We start from the raw sequence: 24,012 nt of genomic DNA, 5'->3' as shown, positions 1-24,012 counted from the left end.
ACTGTGGCAGAATGCAAACTACTGGCAATAAAACTAGCATTCCAAGAATGGCGGCACCACTTATTTCATACTGTAACAATCTATTCCGATCATCGCAACTTGCAGTTCTACCAAAGCGTAAAAGCCCTAACTCCCCGTCAGTTACGTTGGCTCCTTTTTTTAACGAATTTGATTTTATCATCACCTATAGACCTGGTAAGGAACAACAAAAAGCTGACACCTTATCTCGTTTAGGTTATCAACATAATTAGTCAACCTCAGATCAAGCTAAGTCAGCTATCTCCCAAGATAAGGTACTTGGGCTCTGTATTCCTCAAGAATTCCTCCCTCAAATACAGAAAGGACAAAAAGAATCCCCTATGTCACCAGGATTGATCAAAAAAGGAGATATGCTTTTTCACAATGACCAATTGTATGTCCCAGCTCAGGAATTACAACAAACTGTCCTCTCTTGGACCCATGATTCAGTTTTTGTCAGTCATCCAGGTATTAAGAAGAATGTAGAATTATGTCAAAGATTTTTCTGGTGGCCTATGCTCATTGATGATGTTAAAAATTGCATACAGAATTGTCCTGAGTGCGTACAATAAAAAACCTCTCATCAAGCCCCAATTGGATATTTACAACCATTGCCCATATCATTAGCTCCTTGGCAGATTCTAAGCATGGACTTTGTCACACATCTTCCATCGTCTAATGGATACACAGTGGTTTGGGTGATCATTGATTATCTTACCAAAATGGCTCATTTCATTCCTTTAAAAAAGATTCCCAGTGCTAAACGTATGGCCTATCTTTTTGTGCAACATATAGTCAGGTTACACAGTCTTCCAACGGCCAATGTCTCCGATAGGGGACCCCAATTTGTGTCTCATTTCTGGCATAATTTTTGCTCATCAATGAACATAGATGTCATCTGTCCTCGGTCTATCATCCTCAAACTGATGGACAGACAAAACTCCTAAACCAGACCATGGAACAACTTTTACATTGTTATTCTTCTACTTTGACTACAGAATGGGATAAAACCCTACCATTGGCAGAATTCTTATATAATAATTCTGTTCACTCTGCAACAGGGATTTCTCCCTTTTATTGTCTTTTCGGCTACCATCCAAGAATGCTACCCATACCTTTCGGTGTATAATATTGCTCCAGTTCCAGCTGTCTCTACCCATCATACCCAGCTTCACAAAATACAGGACCAAGCTCATTCCCATTTAGTCACCTACCAACAACTTGTCAAAAAACAGGCTGATAAACACAGAAAACCTTGCCCTACGTATGCTGTCGGAGACAGGGTTTGGCTGTCATCTAAGAATCTGCATTTAGAAGGTTCCCATAAGTTATATCCCTGTTTTTTGTGACCTTTTCCCATTAAGAAAATAATAAACCCAGTCACAGTGGAACTTGTTTTGGCTGATGATTACCAAATCCACCCGTTTTTTCACGTCTCCCTTTTACAGCCTTATGCTAAAGATACACAAGCTGGTCCTCCTCCTCCTCCAGTAAAAGTTAAGGGGGAATGGGAGTATGAAGTAGCTAAAATCCTAGATTCCAAAAGGGAAAAAGGTATCTTCTATTATTTATTAAATTGGAAAGGTTACGATTCTGATAACAATTCTTGGGAACCTGCTGCTTCAGTTCATGCCCCCGTTTGGTCACACGATTCCACCTCCAACATCCCACTAAACCACGCCCAGTACCAGGGGTTTTGCGGGGAAGGCCTGTCAGGAATAAACATACTGCAGCATCCTTGTTTTCCTGTTTAATATGTCTCTTATCATGTGGGTATATTTTTGATCATGTTAAACCCAAAACAGCCATTGTTTGATCTCTCTTGTTATCATGGTATGGCCCTGATATTCTGATTAAGGTATGGAATTAACATACAAGAATACCCAAATCTTTATATTAACATTTTGAGTTGCATGAAGTTTTTTTTCTTAAGCTTCTTGTCTTTTGCTTTGCCATCTTTGGACCTTAATAAAATACAGCACAAGTTATTTTCCTGCTGTCATGTGCTATCATGAAGAACTCCTTTCTTACGTTGCCAAACACGCTTTAGAAAACGTGACCAGCAACGTATAAATAGCAGCCAAATCAGGAACTCCCCCTCGAATTCGTTTCCAGGAGGTTTGGACTCGTCGGGGAAAGGCGTGGAGGTCTGTGCGAACCCTCAGGAGCATGTTTGGCGGCTTGCTTCCAGCACGGAGACTTCAAAGAGAAAAGCAGACTCCAGCGCGAGAACTTCAAAGGAGAAGCCAAATTCACGCTGCACTTCAGAGAGGAACTTTCGGTTACTGCGGCGTTTCACGGCTAAGTCAGTTAAGTCCTGAGAATCTGAAAGGATTCCAGGAAATCTGTTTTTAAGCTTTTGTTTACTCTAAAAGACTTTCATCATGCAACACATTACTGCATAACAGAACTAACAAAGGCTGTGCCCACAGAAAGAAAATACCTTGCAGTTTCATAACTTTTAATGAGAAAGAAGTCTCAGAACTAGATAGTTCAGGCCAAGATATTTTATTATTAGTATTATGTACAAAAGTGTTATTACAAATGTGAATGGAAACAGACTTGGTTATACACAACTGTGAATAGAACAGAGGCTTGAGTACAAGGAAGTAAGGAGAGAAAACAAACCCCTGATCATAATCCAGAAAGCTTGACAGGTTTTAAAGGTAAAAAGTTAAAGTAGAGACAGTAATAGTTTCAGGCTTGTGTTTTTTCCACATGATATTTATAGAAAATCTATTTCTTGTCTTTTTGAAGGAGATATATTTGTAAAATACTTATAGCCAATTAGAGAAAGCTTTCGTAGGATTCAGGAAGACTGTTTAAAAAAGAGAGCGCCGGATACAAATCCAAGCTTGAACAAAAGGTGACTAGAAAGAGAAATCTTATTCATAAGAGTTAGGAAAGAATAGGAAAACTGTGTTATTTCTGAATGTCTTAATTGTTATCCTTACAGTAAGAAGCAAACGGTTCTTCACACACCCTCCTGTCCGGTCCAGGTAATAGAAGTAGACGACTCTCTTCTCTCTGTTTCTTTCTCGTTCTAAAACTCCTTCCCTCCTTGTTTATTTGCCAGGTTCGCTGTTAAACCAATCAGTGATTCTGAGAAATATACAGAGAGAGTTGAGGTTCAAGCATCGCCCCTGTCGACTTCCTGCTTTTCAGGTGAGTGGTAAGACCAGACTAACACCTGAGGGCACGAGGCCCCACCCACCGCTAGGCTCTTCTGGGAAACCGCGGGGTGGGCACCCGCCCCTCCAATCAAACAACCACGCAGAGTGGGCTCCCGCTCTACTGAACAAAAGACCTCATATGCGGGATGGGTACCTGCCAACACAACGACACTGCGGGGTGAGCACCTGCTGTTTAAAGATGCAGTCAGCCGGGTGGGCACCCGGCAGATCAGCACCCAAGCGGGGTGGGCACCTGCGACTTCAAGCTGGCACAAAGCGGGGTAGACTCCCGCCCCAACTAACCACAAAAATGTGGGTATTCCCACGTCACAGCCCAGTGCTGCCAATCAAAACCAGAAGCGTGCTCCTCCTGGGCAATGAAAACACAGCGCCAGAAGGCACTATGCCCCCTCCAAGGTCCTGGGGCAAGCTGGGACAGGAACAATAAAGTCCTTGGGGATGGGAACACCCCAGCAGGGTGCAGCCAGGCAGGCCAGCACACAGAGACTCCCAAGAAGCTGCAGCTGGGTCCCACGACAGTTCCTCCTGGCAGAGTGTCTCCCCCCAGTCCAGGATAGCACAAGAACAAACGCATGGGGTCACAGCCCTTACATTTATATCACTTTTTCCTTTGTCTGAAAGCACAGGGCTTGGGAAAACCAGTTGCAACTGGTTCAGGGGGGAATTGGAACACTTTGTTTACAAGGCTCCTCTTCCCCTTTGTCAGGTGGGGGCTTGTCATCAGACCCACCACAGGGTGGTGGAGCCAGCATTCACTAGGGCAGGCACATTCCTATTCAGGTACCAGGGACTTCTCTTCCCACTACTCAAAATGTAGATGTCCCATTCAGCCTAGTGCTGACTCACCCTGCCCCTTCTGGAGCCATCCACACCTCACCAGCCCCTGTCACTCAAAAGCCAGACCTGCAATTCACATCAGACAGGCAGACACATAGCACACAGAAATGCCAACTAAATGCTCAGATGTAAGTCCCTTGCTCACTGCACCATCAGGATTCAAGCAAGCCGGGCCGAAGACGGCTGTAATGCCAGAAACCGGTCTCTGGAAGCTTGTTTCCTTTCCAGTAAAAGAATTGGCTTGGTAGTTTGGTCTGCCCTGTTCCCATGATGCACTGGGCCAGGGACAGACTAATTTGCATGTAGCCAGGTTCTGCGCTGGGATGGTGCAGTGAGCTAAAAAACGGTGATGGATCAAGCCCTGATCTGTTGACTGGGAAGGAGTGTTCTGCTTAATTCAGATACTCTGTCCATCACCACCCCCTTTTCTGAATCGTTTTGTCCACCATAAGCGTGGAAGGGTATGCTCAGATGTGAGTCCCTTGCTCACTGCACAATCAGGATTCAAGCAAGCCGGGCCGAAGACGGCTGTAATGCCAGAAACCGGTCCCCGGAAGCTTGTTTCCTTTCCAGTAAAAGAACTGGCTTGATAGTTTGGTCTGCCCTGTTCCCATGATGCACTGGGCCAGGGACAGACTAATTTGCATGTAGCCAGGTTCTGATCTGGGATGGTGCAGTGAGCTAAAAAACAGTGATGGATCAAGCCCTGATCTGTTGACTGGGTAGGAGTGTTCTGCTTAATTCAGATACTCTGTCCTTCACCACCCCCTTTTCTGAATCATTAACTTCTAAAAGTGACATTTTTAAAATACCCAGAATAAATCTGCACACACCATTGCACAGCATTTATTAATACCATTTCATACATACCAGACTTGATCATGCTGCGCCTCTCATATCAGGATTTACCACTGACCCACATTCATCAGGGAATCCCCCAATCCTATGGGAGGGTAGGCCAATCTCACTAAATGTAACCCAGGTTGCATGCACTTTACACTGGACAGCAGTGCTAAAGTGCCTAGAGGTCTAAAACCACCAACACTACAAAGGGAAAAGGCTAGGAGACAGGCAAAAAGGTAAGGGGTGAACCTGCCAAAAGGGCTAAGTCCAACAACCACTATTTGTGATGTGTAAAAAATGCATTATGTGAAGTATTCATATCACAGCTTGCGTAATCTTGAACATCCTATGCAGTGAGAAAAGATGCAAATTACAATTTTCGTTGAAAATCCAAATAAAACATTAGTTTCCAATTTTTCTACATGTAATGGCCTTCCTGTTTCCTGTTCCCCTTCCCCAAGTTGGTTGGTATAGATTATCGTCCCTCCCCCAGCAGCAACATTTTTTTTTAATCTCTCCTGAAATTTGTGATCATCTGGAGAGATTTTAAAAAGGCAGCCTGGGGAAAGGAAGTTTCATATAAATCTTGCTCATAGAGGAGAGGTATTATTAACAAGGGCAGAGACTCATGCAACGAGGCTGTAAGGCAAGGAGACACATAAGCAGGGTTGTGGCCGCAGGCACATACCGAGGGGCAGTAGTGGCAGTGCAGGGTGGCACACAGAGAGGCTGCAGGGAACAGTGGGCAACTAGAGGGGAGGCACAAGCCACATAGATGAGCTACATGGGAGTAGTGACACTTAGAGGGGAAATGTGGGCAGCCAAACAACAGGGGCGTCTCCTCTGCTATTGCAGAGGAGTGTTGCCCCACTGCTTTCTCGCAGTGCGAGAAGCCAAAACATAAACTTTTAGTTATTACCATTTTATGTTTGCTTTGTGGGTGCTTTGTACTGGGCTGCTCTGCTCTCCGAGTAGGGCAGGGGAGGAGTGGTTTGCCCACTCCTGAGTGTGCAAAGACTGCTTGGTCGGCCCTATCAGATCACTCAAACTAGTCATGCACACTTTGCCCTGGAGAACATGTCCACCTCTCTATCTTCTGGCTGAGCGCTGTGTCACTGCGCTCCAGACCAATCACAATGCTGCATGCAGCGTTGTGATTGGTTTAGGGGAGGGAGCTTGGCTGTCTGCTTCCTGTTCCTGTCGGAGGCAGGAGAGCAGGAGCAGAGAAGATGTGGACTCAGTGGAAAGGTAGGTTTTTAATTATTTCTTTTTGATTATGATCCCCCTGTGCAAACCCCCTTCCCATGTGACCCCGTGTGCCCACCCAGGCCCACCTGTGAGCCATGACGACTGTGCCTGCCAAAGAGGCTTCAGGAGAGTGGAGGCACACAGAACAGCCACAGAGGTGAAGCATGGTGGTACAGAAGTTGTAATACAGTGGGGCATGGTTGTGCACATAGACACACCAGGATGTGGCATGCCAACAAAAATGGGTTGCATTGGGGTAGGAGCACACATAGGGGCTGCAGGGGTTATGGTCAGAGAGACGTGGTGGTATCTAGAGGAGATGCAGCAGTGAAGCAAAGCAGTACATAGGAGAAATGCATGAAGTGGGATCAGACTGAGATGTTGCATGGGTGTTGAGGAAAACTCAGGGGGCGCCAAGAGGAGGACAGGGTGAGACACTGAGACTGTATTAGGGCCAAAGCACAAAGAGGGGCAGAAGAGAGGTGGCAGCAAATAGAGGGGAGGAGTATTGCATGCAGAGGTGCTGTAGATTATATTAGGGATACACACAGGGGACGCAGGGGTATTTTGGAGCAGCACACAGATGGCAAGAAAGTGGAAGGTATATAAATCAATAAAGGCTAGCTAGTTTAAGGGAAATATTAGGGAGACTCTGGTACGTCAGCAGTGACAATATGTGGGAAAAACACTGTTTTCCTTTGAAAGCCCTCACCCACCGACCTAGTCGGTGGCATGCTTCATCATCGGGCCCACCACAGTGGCACCGAATGTGCCCCGGGTGTGCTTCAACGCCAGGTGACTGCGGAGCTGGTATGTTGCTGAGTGTGCAGTGAAGGGGTGTGAAGGTGAGAAATTAAAATGCTATCCAGGAGGTCCCAGCACCCGAGGGTATTAGCAATATTTAATGAACTGGGCCTCTGTTAGCAGGTTAAAAAGGCAATAGGACGTTTTAAGGGAGAGTTACAATGACCTCCAGCGTCCAGTGTGGTCTACATGTTTCAGCCAGTGCCTTTGTTATAAGCTGGCTTTCCTCAGGACCAAAAAGGGGTGAAAAGTGCAAATAATAATAAACTATATTAAGTGAGTGTTGTTATTTTCTCTATGTGTCGCGCACGCTAAGGCGCTGTAACTGTTAGAGGGGGATTCCCTCAAGCTTTTCTACACAGAACACATAGGACAAAGACAAGACGTACAAGGAAGAGTCATATTAGGTTTACATTAAGTAAAGGAACCACTTTTAGCCGACTTGTAAGGTGGTGTTCGACCTATATGCGGCTACGGTGAGCTCATTGGGGACTCCATAGAGCTTGTGAGGGTATATTCAACCGTTAGTGAGGGGTGGTGGGCTAAAAACGAAATCACAAGGTGAGGTACAGGGAAGTAATAGTACTAAGTCCTCACTCTGTTATTTCAATGTAAAAAGCCTCATGGGTCGCCTGGCAGAGAAAGAGGCCCTGTAGGGATAAAAATGAGACATACAAGGCTTTCTAACCTGTAGGGAGAGAAAGTTCTTACCCCATTTGCAGGATTTAGAGGGTTACTCACGAGTAGTTCGGTCTGGTTCCTCCTAGGACCTATTCATCCATCCGCGGCGCCCGAAATGCAGTGACTGGGCCGCAATGTTTGTCTTTTTATGCTCTAATCGTAATCTATTTCACCTGGTTAGAGTAGAAAGAGAAGGCGGTATGCGCGTAAAACGCCCTATCATGCTGCGACCAACTGCACATGTGCAGGGGAGCAGCGCGTGGGCTCGCGCATGCGCGGAAGGCAGGGCGCGTCAATGCGCATGCGCAAGAAACGGGGCTCTGGTGCGCATGCGCGGAGCATCGCCGGGTGAGCGCTGCAAGCGCTGGGCTGTATGAGCAGCCTGTGTGAGAACAGGTGTGCGTAGCGCTGGATGTGCGCTAGCCCGAGCGTTATAATAGACTCTGGCACATGTAAAGAAACACAAGCGCTGGGAAAAGAGAACAACCTGTGAGTTAACAGGTGTGTGTAGCGCTGACTATGCGCTACCCAGAGGGTCATTATAAACGAAGTATTGGGCCACTGTGTAGAGAATGGGTAATGCCCATCAGGCTTAGGAAATACTAAGTAGAGAGGGGGGATCACTAGTTGGAGAGAAGGGGTCAGGGAGGACGCTCATGCAGGGGGACAGGGGCACAAGTGTCTCACATGAAGTGCTAGGTGCTACTGAGTAGGACCGGGGAGGTTATTACTGGCTCATAGCCCAAGTTGTAACGGTGGGCATGATATGGTTATACTGTTAGGCTATTCCATGGAATGGCATCGTTCAGGCCATGGATGTGTGTGGCTAGGCGGTAAATCCAGCGCTGCTCTTTTTGTAGAAGGAATCTTTCATCTTTGGCATTGTCAAATTTCTCAATGACAGTCCAGGAGAAATCATTTGGTGTGTGGTTGTGGGTCAGGAAGTGATCTGTAAGTTTACTGATATTTTTCCCACATCTTATTGTACTCCTGTGTTCGGTCATTCTTGTGCGTACCTTGCGAGTGGTCATGCCAATGTATCTCAGGCCGCATCTGCACGTTATCAGGTAGACCAGGTTGGTAGAGTTGCAGTTAGTGAAATTTCGTTGCATCCAGGTTTTGCCCGGTTCCAGATTGAGGGTTTTGGACGGAGATGTAAGGTGGCATACGCTGCAGTTGTTACAGGGTTGGTGTCCGATGATCTTGGGCAGGCCCCATGCGTTAACAATTGTGTTGTCTCTGTTCTGATTGGTCGTGCGTGGCCTGGTGTTGACTAGCTGGTCTCTTAGGTTGGTAGATCTTTTGTAAGCAATGCGTGGTTTTTCCCATTGTCTTGTGCCAGAGTTGATAATTTTCCAGTGCCGTTGTATAATGTTGGAAACTTGGTTCGATGCTGTGTTGTACGTTGTTACACAGGTGAGGACTGGTTCTTCCTCAGGTTTGTCGTAGTTTTCCAGGAGGGCTTCTCGATTTTGATTCCTTGCTCTTTTGCGGGTTTGGTTTATTAACCTGGTGGGGTAACCACGGTCCCTCAGTTTGTGAACTAGGTCATTGGACTGTTGTTTATAGTCCTGGATGTTACTGCAATTGCGCCTGATACGTAAAAACTGCCCGTAGGGCAAGTTTTCCCTCAGGTGTCGAGGGTGAAAACTGTCAAACCTAAGCAGTGAGTTCCTTGCTGTGGGTTTGTAGTAGGTGGTGGTGGTAAGCTTCCCATTGTCAGGTTTGATGTTCAGGTCCAGGAAGGGTAGTTCAGTGGTACTGCTGGTGCATGTGAAGCGTAAGTAGGGGTCCAATTGGTTGACCCAGAGCATGAAGCTGTCCAGTGATTCTTGGTCTCCTTTCCATATTAAGAGTATATCGTCGATATACCGACGCCACATACGTATGTTGGCAGAGAAAGGGTTAGTGGGTTGTTGTACGTGGGTGTCTTCAAAGTGGGCCACGTACAATCCTGCCACACTAGGGGCAAAAACACTGCCCATGGACGTTCCATTCGTCTGTAAGTAGTGCGTGCCTTCATACTCAAAATAGTTCTCTTTGAGAGCCAGAGCCGCGCAGTCTAAGATGAAGCTACGGGGGGTGTTGTACTCCCAGGGGCTTGTCATTAGGACATCATGTAACACTTGGAGTGTAGCGTCCTGTGGTAGGCTAGTATATAGGCTTTCTATGTCTAGTCCTGCCATGAGTTCTGTGGTGGGGTCAAAGTCAATATCTTGAATCACACTAAGGAGGTGTTTGGTGTCTTTAATGTAAGAGGGGGTCTTTTGGACGAGTGGGTTTAGGAAAAAATCACAGAACCGTGATAGGGGCTCTAGGAGTGACTTGATCCCTGATACGATGGGTCTCCCGGGTGGTGGAGAGATACCTTTATGTATCTTGGGGACCGTGTAGAAGTAAGGGGTCTTTATTTCTTTGGGACAAAGGTAGTCCGCCTCTTGTTTAGAGATGTGTTCGTTGTCTTTTGCGTTGGTGACCAGTTGGTTGATGGTGACTTGAAGTTGTTCAGTCGGGTCTCTGGTGAGGCGTTTGTAGTTTCTTGTGTCACTGAGGAGCCTCTTACATTCGAGGTCGTAGTCAGTCTTGTTCATCAAGACTATTCCTCCCCCTTTATCAGCAGGTTTGATCACCAGTGTGGGATCATTTTGTAGGCGTTGGATGGTACTTCTATCTTTGCTGGATAGGTTGTTAAAGGTGTCCTTTTGTTGTAGGTTTTGTATATCGGTGTAGACTGCCTGTTCGAACGTCAGGATTTCGACCGGGATGCTACCTGGTGGGGGGGTGAAGGTGGACTTCATTCTCAAGCCTGTCTCGTTTGGCGTGCTGGTTGTCTCCGACATGATGTTGTCCTTTTTCTCAAAGAAAGCTTTAAGTTTAAGTTTCCGGAAAAACTCGGCAAGCTCGACGTGTAATTTGAACATGTCTAGCCTGGGAGTGGGGACAAAAGAAAGGCCTTTGTTGAGTACTTCCATTTCTTCTGTTGTTAACTGGGTATCAGATAAGTTGAACACCAGTGGGTGTTGCGGTGCTACTTGCTGGTTCCCGGTTGTTCCCTGGTTTTGTTTCTTGTGTTGGCGCTCACAGGTTCTTCCTCTGGGGTCCATTGGACATGCCCCGTGTTCCGTCTCTTGCCCCGGCCTCTTCTGCCCTGGGATAAAAAAGGATACCGGGGGTTTTGGTTCCCTTGGAAGAACGGCATGTTGCCTTGGGGATACATGTGAGGGTATCCAAAGTAAGGAGGTGGGAAGTGGCCTAGGAGGGGCGGTGGTGGCCCGTAATTTTGGTTTTGGGGGCCTTGCCAGGGTTGTTGCCAGTGTTGTCCCCGTCTTCCTCTTCCTCTTGATGTGTTGGATCCTGTGCTAGAGTTGCTAGAGGTGCTTGAGACAGAGCTGTTGTCTGAATTGTCAAAAGTTTTTTTGGGGGGGGGTGTAGTCGTCCTCCGAGTACGGGTAAGTTTTAGAATAGCTGAATCTCTTCAGGTCTTTCTCGAATTTCTTAATTTTGGTCTGGGTTAGGTAGTCTTTATATTCCGCTATTTCGCGGTTTTGGTCCTCGAGTTTTTTCTTAAAGCCCGTTATGGTGGTTTTGAAATGGGACTCTGTTGCTTGGATTTCTATCATGATGGCATCTGATAGACGTTTGGCAGTTTTGATGATTAAGACTAGCCAGTCCCTAGTGCAGTGCCAGGCGATCTGGGCCCAGTCTTTACGAAATGCTGCGTCATCCAGGAAGATCCTGGGGGCATTGGTGACTAGAAGGCCGGTATGAGCTGTATTGGTGCGTAAGTATTGTGCCAGGATGACCCCATGCAGAACAGTCCGGATCCTGTTCCTCTTTTTCTCCGTAAGTGAATCCCAGTCCGTTGTTTGTGCTACGGTGGCCGGGATGTTGAAGTCTGCCAGGAGTGAGGGGTCAGCTAGAATTTCGCTGATATCCTCAGCAGTGTAAGTAAGGCCCATATTTTCGGCCATGTTGAAGGGAAGGAAGCTCTCACAGCTGCGCGCTGCTTAGTAGTATACAGATCAACAAGAGAGAGAGGACTAGATAAGCTAGCCTGTATCCCCAGTTTATATATATAAATCAATAAAGGCTAGCTAGTTTAAGGGAAATATTAGGGAGACTCTGGTACGTCAGCAGTGACAATATGTGGGAAAAACACTGTTTTCCTTTGAAAGCCCTCACCCACCGACCTAGTCTGTGGCATGCTTCATCATCGGGCCCACCACAGTGGCACCGAATGTGCCCCGGGTGTGCTTCAACGCCAGGTGACTGCGGAGCTGGTATGTTGCTGAGTGTGCAGTGAAGGGGTGTGAAGGTGAGAAATTAAAATGCTATCCAGGAGGTCCCAGCACCCGAGGGTATTAGCAATATTTAATGAACTGGGCCTCTGTTAGCAGGTTAAAAAGGCAATAGGACGTTTTAAGGGAGAGTTACAATGACCTCCAGCGTCCAGTGTGGTCTACATGTTTCAGCCAGTGCCTTTGTTATAAGCTGGCTTTCCTCAGGACCAAAAAGGGGTGAAAAGTGCAAATAATAATAAACTATATTAAGTGAGTGTTGTTATTTTCTCTATGTGTCGCGCACGCTAAGGCGCTGTAACTGTTAGAGGGGGATTCCCTCAAGCTTTTCTACACAGAACACATAGGACAAAGACAAGACGTACAAGGAAGAGTCATATTAGGTTTACATTAAGTAGAGGAACCACTTTTAGCCGACTTGTAAGGTGGTGTTCGACCTTTTTAGCCCACCACCCCTCACTAACGGTTGAATATACCCTCACAAGCTCTATGGAGTCCCCAATGAGCTCACCTTAGCCGCATATAGGTCGAACACCACCTTACAAGTCGGCTAAAAGTGGTTCCTTTACTTAATGTAAACCTAATATGACTCTTCCTTGTACGTCTTGTCTTTGTCCTATGTGTTCTGTGTAGAAAAGCTTGAGGGAATCCCCCTCTAACAGTTACAGCGCCTTAGCGTGCGCGACACATAGAGAAAATAACAACACTCACTTAATATAGTTTATTATTATTTGCACTTTTCACCCCTTTTTGGTCCTGAGGAAAGCCAGCTTATAACAAAGGCACTGGCTGAAACATGTAGACCACACTGGACGCTGGAGGTCATTGTAACTCTCCCTTAAAACGTCCTATTGCCTTTTTAACCTGCTAACAGAGGCCCAGTTCATTAAATATTGCTAATACCCTCGGGTGCTGGGACCTCCTGGATAGCATTTTAATTTCTCACCTTCACACCCCTTCACTGCACACTCAGCAACATACCAGCTCCGCAGTCACCTGGCGTTGAAGCACACCCGGGGCACATTCGGTGCCACTGTGGTGGGCCCGATGATGAAGCATGCCACCGACTAGGTCGGTGGGTGAGGGCTTTCAAAGGAAAACAGTGTTTTTCCCACATATTGTCACTGCTGACGTACCAGAGTCTCCCTAATATTTCCCTTAAACTAGCTAGCCTTTATTGATTTATATATATAAACTGGGGATACAGGCTAGCTTATCTAGTCCTCTCTCTCTTGTTGATCTGTATAATAAAGAAAGTGGAAGGCACACCTACCATCATACAGCTATATGACCAGCATCGTGCACCAACAGACCCATATCATATATCTTCACAACCATTATATCCCATCCATGCACCCATTCCAAATAGCCACACAACCACAATCACAGGAAAATACACTCACCACCATACATTCAAACAACTATCATACATCAACACACTAATTATTACATACCCACAAAACCTACATCATTTGCAAACACCCATCGTCATACTCCAAACCACCCACTATCATGCTTTAGCAAACAATAGTCATGTGTGAAAACACATACTATCACAGATGTATGTCACAAAATCAAGAAACAATATTATTGTATGCAGAATAGCGGCTACCACAAAATCATAAAGTATATATAGGTAAGTATACATTTACTATTATTCACTTCACATCCACTTACCTTGAAGAAGTACATCATAATAGATGTGGCAATACATATACTAAATAAATCCTTTCTTATATATACCTACCATCCCAATATTGTAGGATTCAATGCTATGGGCCCAATATGTTTGGAAAAACACTTCTGCTGTAGTCTGACACACACACACATTTCCAAACAAACATCATCATTGATCAACAGATACACTATCAGATGTCAACCCAAGCATCATTATAAGTCCACACACCCACCAATATATGTCCACAGAACCACCATCAAACTCCAACACACACAGCATCATACATCTGTGCATTCAACATCATATACTCCCCATCATATAGCTAAACAACCAATAGTCTATGCAAACTTAAGCCAGTTTTACAACACACCCTCAATCATACCTCAAAACACCAGTCAACAAATCAAGCATCATACTTTCAAACAACCAACTTCATGTACCAACATATCCACCATTCTATGCCCACACAAGAAACATCACATGCCAATACATTTACTGTCATATGCAAACACACCCTGTGAAAAGTGGCTTTTTGCTTGTTCACCCATATTTTTTGAGGACTGACTCTGCTGAGGTTTGGACGGCATACTGCTGTCCATTCCCCAGAGTATGTGTTCTGACCCCTAAAACATGATAACATTGGCTAACCTAGAAATGGCGAAGTTAATTTTCCAGTAAGGCCAAAGTATAAAAGGCAGAAAATACAATAACTCCAAATGTCACCTGTGGACTGAAGCACATATTGTGCCATCTACGAGGCTTAAAAGGACTGCAGCTTTTAAGCTTGTAGGCAAACCGGTAAAAATATCCCTATTTTACAGGAGAGAAATTAATTTTAAATATTAGGTAAGCCGGCCCTTAGTAGGCCTGGAAGCCAGCAAGGTAGGGGGCATAGAGTGCCTAATATTTAAAATTAGAACATGCAAGAATTTAGGGTTGGTATGTTCCAACAGAGACTTGCTGCCAAAAGCTATTTCAGTGTAATACGTGTTGTAGCTTTTCTTATGAGAATGACTAAAGAACATTTAAATATTTATTTTAGTATCTTTGGATTGGGATAAGCGGCAGAGCCTGTAGAACACACTATTTTAGGTATTTACTAGAAATCCAATTCAATATTGGGGTTGGCTGTTCGATAGATATATAGGAAAAAGTAACTTTTAGAAAGTTATACTTCTCCTGCCTGAAGCATCAGTCAGCTAATTAGCCCTAGCCTGCCTGTAGTTGCTTTCCCTGCCTGTGCTTCACTCTTGATGAGGGGCAGAGATAAGGGCTGGGATTGTTGGTCGAATGATCTAAGTGAAGTATGTGACTTAGATTATCAGAGGAAGGCCCATCTTGGGGCATAGGAGATTCAGTAACTTGAAAGGGACTATGAAGTCCTGGCTATTCTTAGGTTGAGCGAGAAGTGCCTTTTGATCTCAGTATATACTAAAGTCTTTCTCACCCCAAATCCCCATTAACTGTTTTTTTGTGATCAGGTAGGAAGAGATTGCTCATTACTTTTGATACACCACTGAGAGTGTACTCCAAGGCTGAAATCTTCTGTGGCTACAGAGACATCAAACGCTACAACAGGCCTTTTCATGGAGCGACCAATGTTAAGTGCACCCTTACTGGACCCTGCTGGTGGTCCCTACAGGAGTGGGTCTGAATTCTAAATACTGCCCATGAAGTTCTGCGGAGTTAGAATTAACCAAGAGGAACTGCTCCAAAAAGATGAGAAAGTATGGACTTAACACTTTATGACCTCCAGAGGTCTAGGACTAACAGCCCAAGGTTTTCTGCTCAGGTATGATCTTGTCAGGCAAGAAAACAAAGTTATTCCACTCTGCTTTTTGCTACCCGAAAGAAGGCTTCAGCAGACTCACATCCTACTACAATGCACATTTCCCAGCTAATGTTTCCAGGCTTGTCCAGTTGGAGGTTTTCAGACTCCACAAAAATAAAGCAAGACCAAAAGTAGAAATCTTAATTTGACTAAGGCACGAAAAGATCTGGCCAATAAGAGGACTTCGGGGGGGATCGTATTTGAATTTTCCCACTCAGAGTTTTCCATGCCAAACCAACAGATTCAGTGTGACCTCAGCCAATGGGTATCTAAATTTGTAGGACAAGACCTTTAACCTTTGACCGTTGTAGGATTGCAATTTCCATAAAAAAGACTGATTTATATTTAGATGGACAGCCCGTTTCTCAGCTAGGGTGACAAAGTAAATTACTCAAATACTCTGATGTAGATGCCACCCCCAAGCTGGCAGTCATTTCTAAAGCATTGGCAGGAACCGGTATCACGAAGCTTCCTGTCAATGCTTTTTTTCATTTGGTACAGGACTCCAGAGCCCTACCAAACTGTTTTCTTTTTTATTTAAAAAAAGCAAATGCTTTCCTCTGCATGGGTCCCTCTCCCATGGCAAGAGGAGCATTTAGCAGTTTTCACTGCCTCTCACCACCATGGTTTTCCTGGCAGTGATGGGCAGTGAAAACTTACCTTTACTACCGCCATATGGAGGGCAGAATTTGAAGTCTGCTTTTGACAGCCTTTACCTTGCAGGACCGTCGCAGGGGTTCAATCATGACAGAGGCTGAGTAGTCTCTGCTGTATTGAAACCTATCACCCTCCTGCTTTTAGATGGGGCGGGGGGACCACTACATTGGTGTGGAGGAAACACTGTCGCCATAACGATGAAGTTCAGCTTCTGCCAAATATATGAATTAGGATCGAGGTCAGGAGGTAACTGCTTTGCCAGGCCCTCGTACTAGGGTTAAATAGCCTCAAGTGCATACTGTTCAGCCTAAATTTGGTCCAAGATCCTGGTATATCTCACCCATAGCCTCTGGTACTTTTCGGATTAAAGCATTGAGCATTCATATCTCTAGTTTCCCTTATTAGATTTGTATCATGTTATGTTATTTTTCTTATGAAATGTTTCTCGATTTTTAGAGATTAGTTGTGGTACTTTTATTTTGTTGTGTTTGACTTTTTAATTGTTTGGCACTACTAAATACTTTACACACTTTTCCTAAGTGCTATAACCATCAGGGGGTGAGCCAGTTTTAAGTTATTGAAACTGTGGGGCATATTTGCAAGCCTCTATTGCCACAACAACGTCACTTTTCTTGATGTTGTGGTGGTGATAGGGGCTTCACCTTATTCACAAGGCAGCATTAAACCCCTTAACATGGCTTACCGTCGCCTTGTGAATAGAGCACCCTTTTACGCTATACTTAAAATGAAAGGGGCAGGCAATGGGTGTTGTGGTGGGCGTCCTACTGCAACAACCATTGATTTTGCTGTTGCCCCATATTTACAAGGGTAACATAGGGTAGCGCAAAAATTAAGACCAAATAAAACCTGGTCATAACCTCCCGCAACGAGGAGACATTTTTTATTTCTCCTAGTTTTTGCTGTTTCGGTGTGTGCCGCATTGTGCAGCAAAATGCCCTTCCTGCACATAAAAAATCATTCTAAACAAGCATATGCAATGCAATAGGTCTCGCAGTTATGCAAGTTTGAGCTATTGGCATTGTATATGCCTTTTATTTTGGTTTATAAAACAAATAAAAGTTATTGTTATTTACAATGGCAATAGCTTAAACTCACATAAATGCGATACCTATTGCATTGCAAATGCTTTTTAATATTCTGTAGAAGGGTTGTGGCAGAAAAGGGGTAGCAAGGATTTAGCCTGCTCAGCTCCGGCAAGGTTGGAAAATACACCATTCTGCCCAGTGCTTAATTGGTTGCAGGTGCATGCGCGCTGACTCAACCTCGACCTAAGTAGTTTACAGAAATTTTGAGCTCTAGTATTGCACTGAACACGCTGCTGATGGTGAGTCACTCGCACACTGCATTTCTGAATGTGTGCAGTCTCATGTCACACACTACTTCACAGAAATAGCCCTGGTAGTTGTGTGGGAGTTCAGGCACCCAGGCATGTCGGCGCTGACCAAACCTTACCTCCTTTAGCTCCTTGGCCACATCCATCAAGTCCCCTAGCACCAGCATCTGGGTCATCCACAATAGTTTTTATCTGCTCCTTCACCTTGGTCTTGGAGGCTTGCTGGGGAAGAAGGGGTCCCTTTGGACGTGGCTGACATCCTCGGGATCCAGGTCAGCAGCGAAGCCTCGGACACCAGTCGCGCTCTGCCCTGCTGCTCTGTGCCCGGCTGGGGGTTCCCCTGTCCTGCATGGTGCCGGGCTCTGCCCGCTGCCATGCACAGCTCCACTCCCAGGCTGCACCGTAGCCCGAGCTGCAGGCGGCGGACACTGCGCCTGCGTCACTTGAATCTGCTAAAGAAGGGGTGTCGATGGGAGCAGGATGCATGGGCGCCGGAGGTAGAGGCGACCACTGGAGCTCAGGGCATGGAGAGGGCCTGGGTGGCTTCCCGCATGGGGCAGAACGCCTCGCAAAGATGTAGGGAGAGAAAAAACACTAGTGCGGCTGAAACGCAAACAGCAGCGTGTTTATTTTAGCATTGCACTTTAAATTGAAAGCGGTATTCAACAAGTGCGTGTCTGCCTTGTAGTGTGAGCGTGCGGTGGGAGCGTGTGAGGCACTATAAAGTGAAAGCAGGATTCAACAAGCGTGTGTCTGCCTTGTAGTGTGAGCGAGCGGTGGGAGCGTGTGAGGTACTTTAAAGTGAAAGCAGGATTCAACAAGCGTGTGTCTGCCTTGTAGTGTGAGCGCGCTGTGGGAGCATGTGAGGCAGAGAGGAGACACCATGCGCGTGGACATCGCCTGTCCGTGCGCTGACATCATTTGTCTCCCTTCACTCACCAAACCCACAACAATAGTCTCGTCAAGGTGAAGCAGCGCTTGCACTGCGTTTGTTCGGCGAGACCTAAAGATGACGTTTTGCAGCTTCTAGTTATGCTGCATTAAGCTAAACAAATAGGAGTTTCAAACACCATTTAAGACTGTTTATTTGCAGCAAGTAACACCTTCCTGCACATAAACAATACCTCTCCTCAATGCAGCCACCCTTGCACTATGGTGCAGTAGTGCCTGCGTTGGCACTAGGCAGCTAAATTAGGAATTAAGCCAAGGAGGCTAATGCTGCGCTCCATCACTTTCTTGTAAATATACCCCTGTGTGTTTAGCTTGACTTTTTACTCGGGAAGGAAGTACACCCTCTCCAACTAATAACCCAATTCTTACACGACCACTAACATATCCCATACAAATATTTGCCAATACACCCACATGCATACAGCAACAAAACCAGTTCATAACCCAACATTCATGCATTCACACAAGCAAAATCACATGCCAACACATACACCATCATATGCTGACACAACCATCATATAGTAATAGAGCACATTATATGCTGAAACACTTTACATTATATGCCATCAATTCATCAATTATCAAGTTATAATACAACCAACATATTAAGCTGAGACACTCACTGTCAAATGCCAATACACCCACTATCCTAAGTACAAACTACCAATACCATACGCAGATCATATGCCAACAAACCCACTCTAAGATGTCAACACTCTAACCTTCATATTTATGCCCACCCAACAACACATAACAACACGCCCACCATCATATGGTCATCCATTTAATATCATAGACATGGCACAACAACCATACATGTCTACACAACCATCAATGTAGACGTACACAGACCCATTGAACACACAGCAATATTCCTAAATCCACACCCACCAAAATACTTCTATGAACACACCAATAAATCCTCAGGAGCAGTGCACGCACTCACCATTATATATCCACAAAATCCAACAGTATACGTGCACACACTCTGTCATATTCATTCCCCCCCAACTACCAACATATGTACATGCATTCAAAATCAAATGGCCACACAGCCACCACGATGCACCAACCCATACAATCAAGGTCTATTTCTAACACAAGTAGCATCATAAATCCAAGCAACCAACATTTTAGACATAAACACACACCCAGAATCATACCCCTGCACACCCACTATCATATGCCAATGCACCAGCTATCTGTACCTACACAATCTAACACTCCAAGAACTTAGTCACACCATCTTGCATACTGTTACAAACTTATAAACATAATGAATGGTTCTCTCAAACACATCTCAATTTAAGAGCTCCCAAGTATTAACAGGAGGGTGCCTTAGTAAGGTTGGTTGTGACTCGAGGTGAAGGTATTATTTTCTGCATAATTTTAACAAAAGCAAAAGAAATGACATAAAGATCTAACATTGCGAGGGAGTTGAGGTTAACAGATATGTTTATAATGGTCTTGCATTAAAAAGAAAATGATGTGAAATTTCCAAGTTAAGGAGTTAATTTCGCCTAGTGTCTAAACCACACCATACTAAGTTAACTTTAACTCCCACACTAGCACATCATTTCATAGATCATACACTTGTTCAAACAGAAATTAACGCACTACATCATTAAGTAGATCATGCACCTATACACCCACCATTGTATATTACTTCACACAATCAAACAACTTTCCCCCATGCCCTCATCTGCCCATCAGCATAAAACTATACAAACATGCATCCTTCAAACTAACATCATACAGCTGCAGAAGCACCTTTGTACAGCCACTTAAATGCCACTATAGCACCACATATTCTCCCACATCCAGCAGCATGCACTAATATGACTGACTGTTTGCACAGATACTTATCAAAAAGGAGGGAGAAGGAGGATCAGGCTAGGTTCAACCTCCTGTATGTTCAAAGTACAACACCAAAATCCATAGATGATGGATCATAGGAACCTAGCCAGGGAGAAATTGTAGGTTTACCCAATTTGGGTGTGCCTCATAATAAAAGAGATATTTCTTTTCTTAAGTCCCCTCACTCACCCATGGTTGCCCATGGGTGACAAGCTTCATCATTGGTGCCCTTCCAAGCATCCACTGCTTGGGGTGTGCTACGACTTGTGAGGGATACGTAGGAGCACTGGTTTTGTGAATCTATGTGTAGTGCAGTGTGTCGGGGAGTGGTGTTGTGTGCTAGTTAAAAGTACCTAACTAGTAAGCTAAAACTTTATTCCTGCTCCTAGTTGGTAGGATAAAATGGGGTAGATAAAAGGAAAAACAACTGTTATGTGGTTATAATCCCTGCTATTCAGTTGACATGTTTCGAGGTGTCCTATACGCCTCTTCTTCAGGACAACATGGGGGCCAACCCCATTTGTACCACTCCTGTGCAAAAACATAAATTAAGGTGAAAAGGGAATATAGAAAGCACACCTATTGTATTCGCATTTTACATATACATACGGTTAACGCTGTACCTGCAGGATTTATTCAGTAGCAGTAATATGCCTCAAGTCTTTCAATTCAGGCCCACTCCGGGACCACTTGTCGTAATTTGACAATGGCCGAGTTAGCGCTTAGCTGTGCTACACGTTTTCCCGCTTAACTTGGCTATACTTGGAAACGCCATCTTGTTTGTTACGGCGGCCATCTTAGATCATGAGCGGCCTCGTGGCCAGTGTGCCCTTTAGTCCGTTGTCCGTGCCACTGACCACTCGAGTTTGCCCAGCAACAGGCTATTTTTAGTAACGGTCAAGCCTGTACATGCGCAGTCCCAACTGACCAGTCGTCCCTCAGGAATGTGCCGCCAACTGACCAGCGGGGTTGCGACCCCTCCAATGAGCTGGCTGTGTTCCAAAAAAATGACCATATATGTACATAACGCTCTGTAACTTTGTACCGCCTATCTTTTTATTACCTGCAAATTGTATAAAAGAACGGGTCACATCGATGTTCGGTGTGATACTTCTTGCATTACCGAAGGGTGCTGTAGGAATGTACCACCGCCCCATGGGGTCCTAATAAACTTGTTCTTTGAATTTTTCAGTTTCCGTGCCAACAGTTCTTTGAATGTAAGTAGGTTATCTTCGGAGCATGTAGGCCTTGGGAACCCGATACTACAAATTGGCGACCACGAAGGGACTCATCGGCGACTCGGATGCCCGAAGGAGAGGTTGTGACGAAGGTTTGGAAACTCGCAATGGACGCGTACGCTGCCACCGAGTGACCCGAGTCTTGGCACCCGCGGTGTTTCTTCCCTTCCTTCTGATCTGACCTTCCAGGTGGCGCCGGTCTCCGACTGAGTTCTTGATCGTCCGCGTTGCTGGATAAAGTGCCGTTTTGGCTGATTTGATTAAAAGACCTTGGCAGTTGGAATCTGGACCTTTGAGATTTTGGGTAAGATTTGTGATCGGTAAGGTAGTCTGCGGACGCTTACTGAAGTTCTATGATTTGTGATCGGTAAGGTAGTCCTCGGACGCTTGCCGAAGTTCTACGACCTATGATTTTGATTTGAGTTAGCTAACATTTGTGAATTTGTGAACTTTGAATCTATATGTGTAGTGCACTTCACATAGGCAGGCATGTAGGGATATTTCTCTAACTTTGTTTTTTTCCTCTGAGCGGCACATTTGTGTGAAGTACTGTAAGTGCCATTTTTACGGTATCACGCTTTCGTGATACTTTTTGAACATGCCTGTTTTAAGCACACTCCGAGGGATGTGCTGTCTTGGGAATGGTACCACAATTAGGTTAGCGGAATCACAGCCGGCTCCCCCAGAAGGAACACCAAACCGTGAGATGTACATTAAATTCGGCCTTCCCCCTATAATGTACAGTAAATTATGGAATAAGTATACTAAATCAGATCCTGAATTGCAATGGCCATTACATGGGTCGTTCGATTTGCGTAAGGTTCAGTTTGTGATGCAATGTCTGTTTCAACGAAGGTCTAGACAAAATATCTTTGATTGTGTACGAATGTGGGAGAAAGCGGTGCATGAGGGAATGAAACGTGAAGTTGCCTTGGCGGACAAAGAGCAGCGCAAGGCTGCTCGTGATAAGGCTTTACAGCTTGAGGAAAAGGAGGCTCAGGAGAAGAAAGAGAGGGAGGAACGGGAACGTAAATTGCAAACGACTGGTCAATTCCCTATTCGCCGTCCGCTTTATCCTGTCCTTAATAATGAAATTGATGATTTTTCATTGCTAGATCGATCACCGCCTCCGTACGTCTCGCCTACGGCTCCAACTGCAGAATCGGATGACGAAGGACAGGATAAGCCAGGAGAAAGGGGTACATCTGGTGTCAGGTTTTCTGCGGAGAAATCCGCGAACTTGCGTAGTTGGGCTCGTAAAGTGAATACGAATTTTGTTACTCAGACTGAAGTTGTTACTGAAAGGGGTAATTGGACAGAACAAGAATTACTGTATTTTCTGGCTACTTTGGCAGATGAAGTTGTTACTGCATATCGTCAATTTTCGGATACGTTAGAACCTAAGGTTGTGTCAGTTCACCGTGAGAATTTGGAAAAAGGTGTATTTGATCTTTCAGATGTCGATGCCTTTTACAAGCAACTGATCCAGCTGCGGGATGAGACTTCCAGATTGCGGGACGAGCGGAAAAAGAATAAGGAGTCCGGGCCGGAATCTACTGGGCTATCTAAGGAGTGTTCTCTCCGGGGTTCAGATAAGAGTTCTACAATGCATGTTATGCCTATGCGCGAAGCCGCACCTTTGTATGTTCCGCCAAAAGGGGAAGGTACAGATGATGATAAAATGTCAAAGGATGCGAAGGGGTACTTTATATATAACTGGGTGTATACGCCTTGGAATAGAGCAGATGTTATGGCGTTGAAAAATTCTTTACCTGACCTTCGTAAAAATCCGGCAGCATTCTATGAAGGGGTGGAAGGGGCTATTTCGTCCTGTGTGATGACTCTTGTCGACATAGATCTGTTTTTTGGGTTAATTCTTCCACCTGATATGTGGAGACTAATTCGTAAAAATAATGATGAAACAATACTTGGGGGAACATGGAAAGAAATAAATGCAGCTGATCTAGATAGGGAACCGGCATGTAAGCCCTGCCAGTTGATTTTAGACCTCCCGGCGGCTATTTTGATTAAATTAAAAACGCTCGTCCCTTCTAAAAAGATCGATTGGACCATGTTAGCTTCGTGCAAACAAAAGCCAGATGAAACGGTCTCAGACTTCTTTACACGCTTCGAAGAGGCGTTTCATGATTACAGTGGTCAATCTTTAACAGACGATACGGGTCGGCATTTGTTTGTAGATAAGTATGTGGCTAATCTCCTACCGGAGATTGCAAAACGATTGAAATCGAGTGAAAGTTCCTGGGCCACGGCGACCCCTGCGTCTTTGTTAACTATGGCTCAGTATTATGAGCGGCAGGAGTTGGAGGCTAAAGAAAGTGTTGATAAAAAAGCGAAAGAATTGAAAACGAAGGTGATGTTGGCACAGGTTCGTGGAACACAGAGTAGAGGAATGATAGAGGTAGACGAGGTGGAGGCAATACGTCGTATGGTCGTACGGATATAGCAGAGGATCAATGCGCTTATTGTAAAGAGTTTGGGCATTGGGCTGAAGATTGTCCGGTA

Source organism: Lissotriton vulgaris, chromosome 6, assembly GCF_964263255.1.
Source record: "Lissotriton vulgaris chromosome 6, aLisVul1.2, whole genome shotgun sequence".
Classification (NCBI taxonomy): domain Eukaryota; kingdom Metazoa; phylum Chordata; class Amphibia; order Caudata; family Salamandridae; genus Lissotriton; species Lissotriton vulgaris.
Note: the sequence above shows the minus strand (reverse complement) of the source record.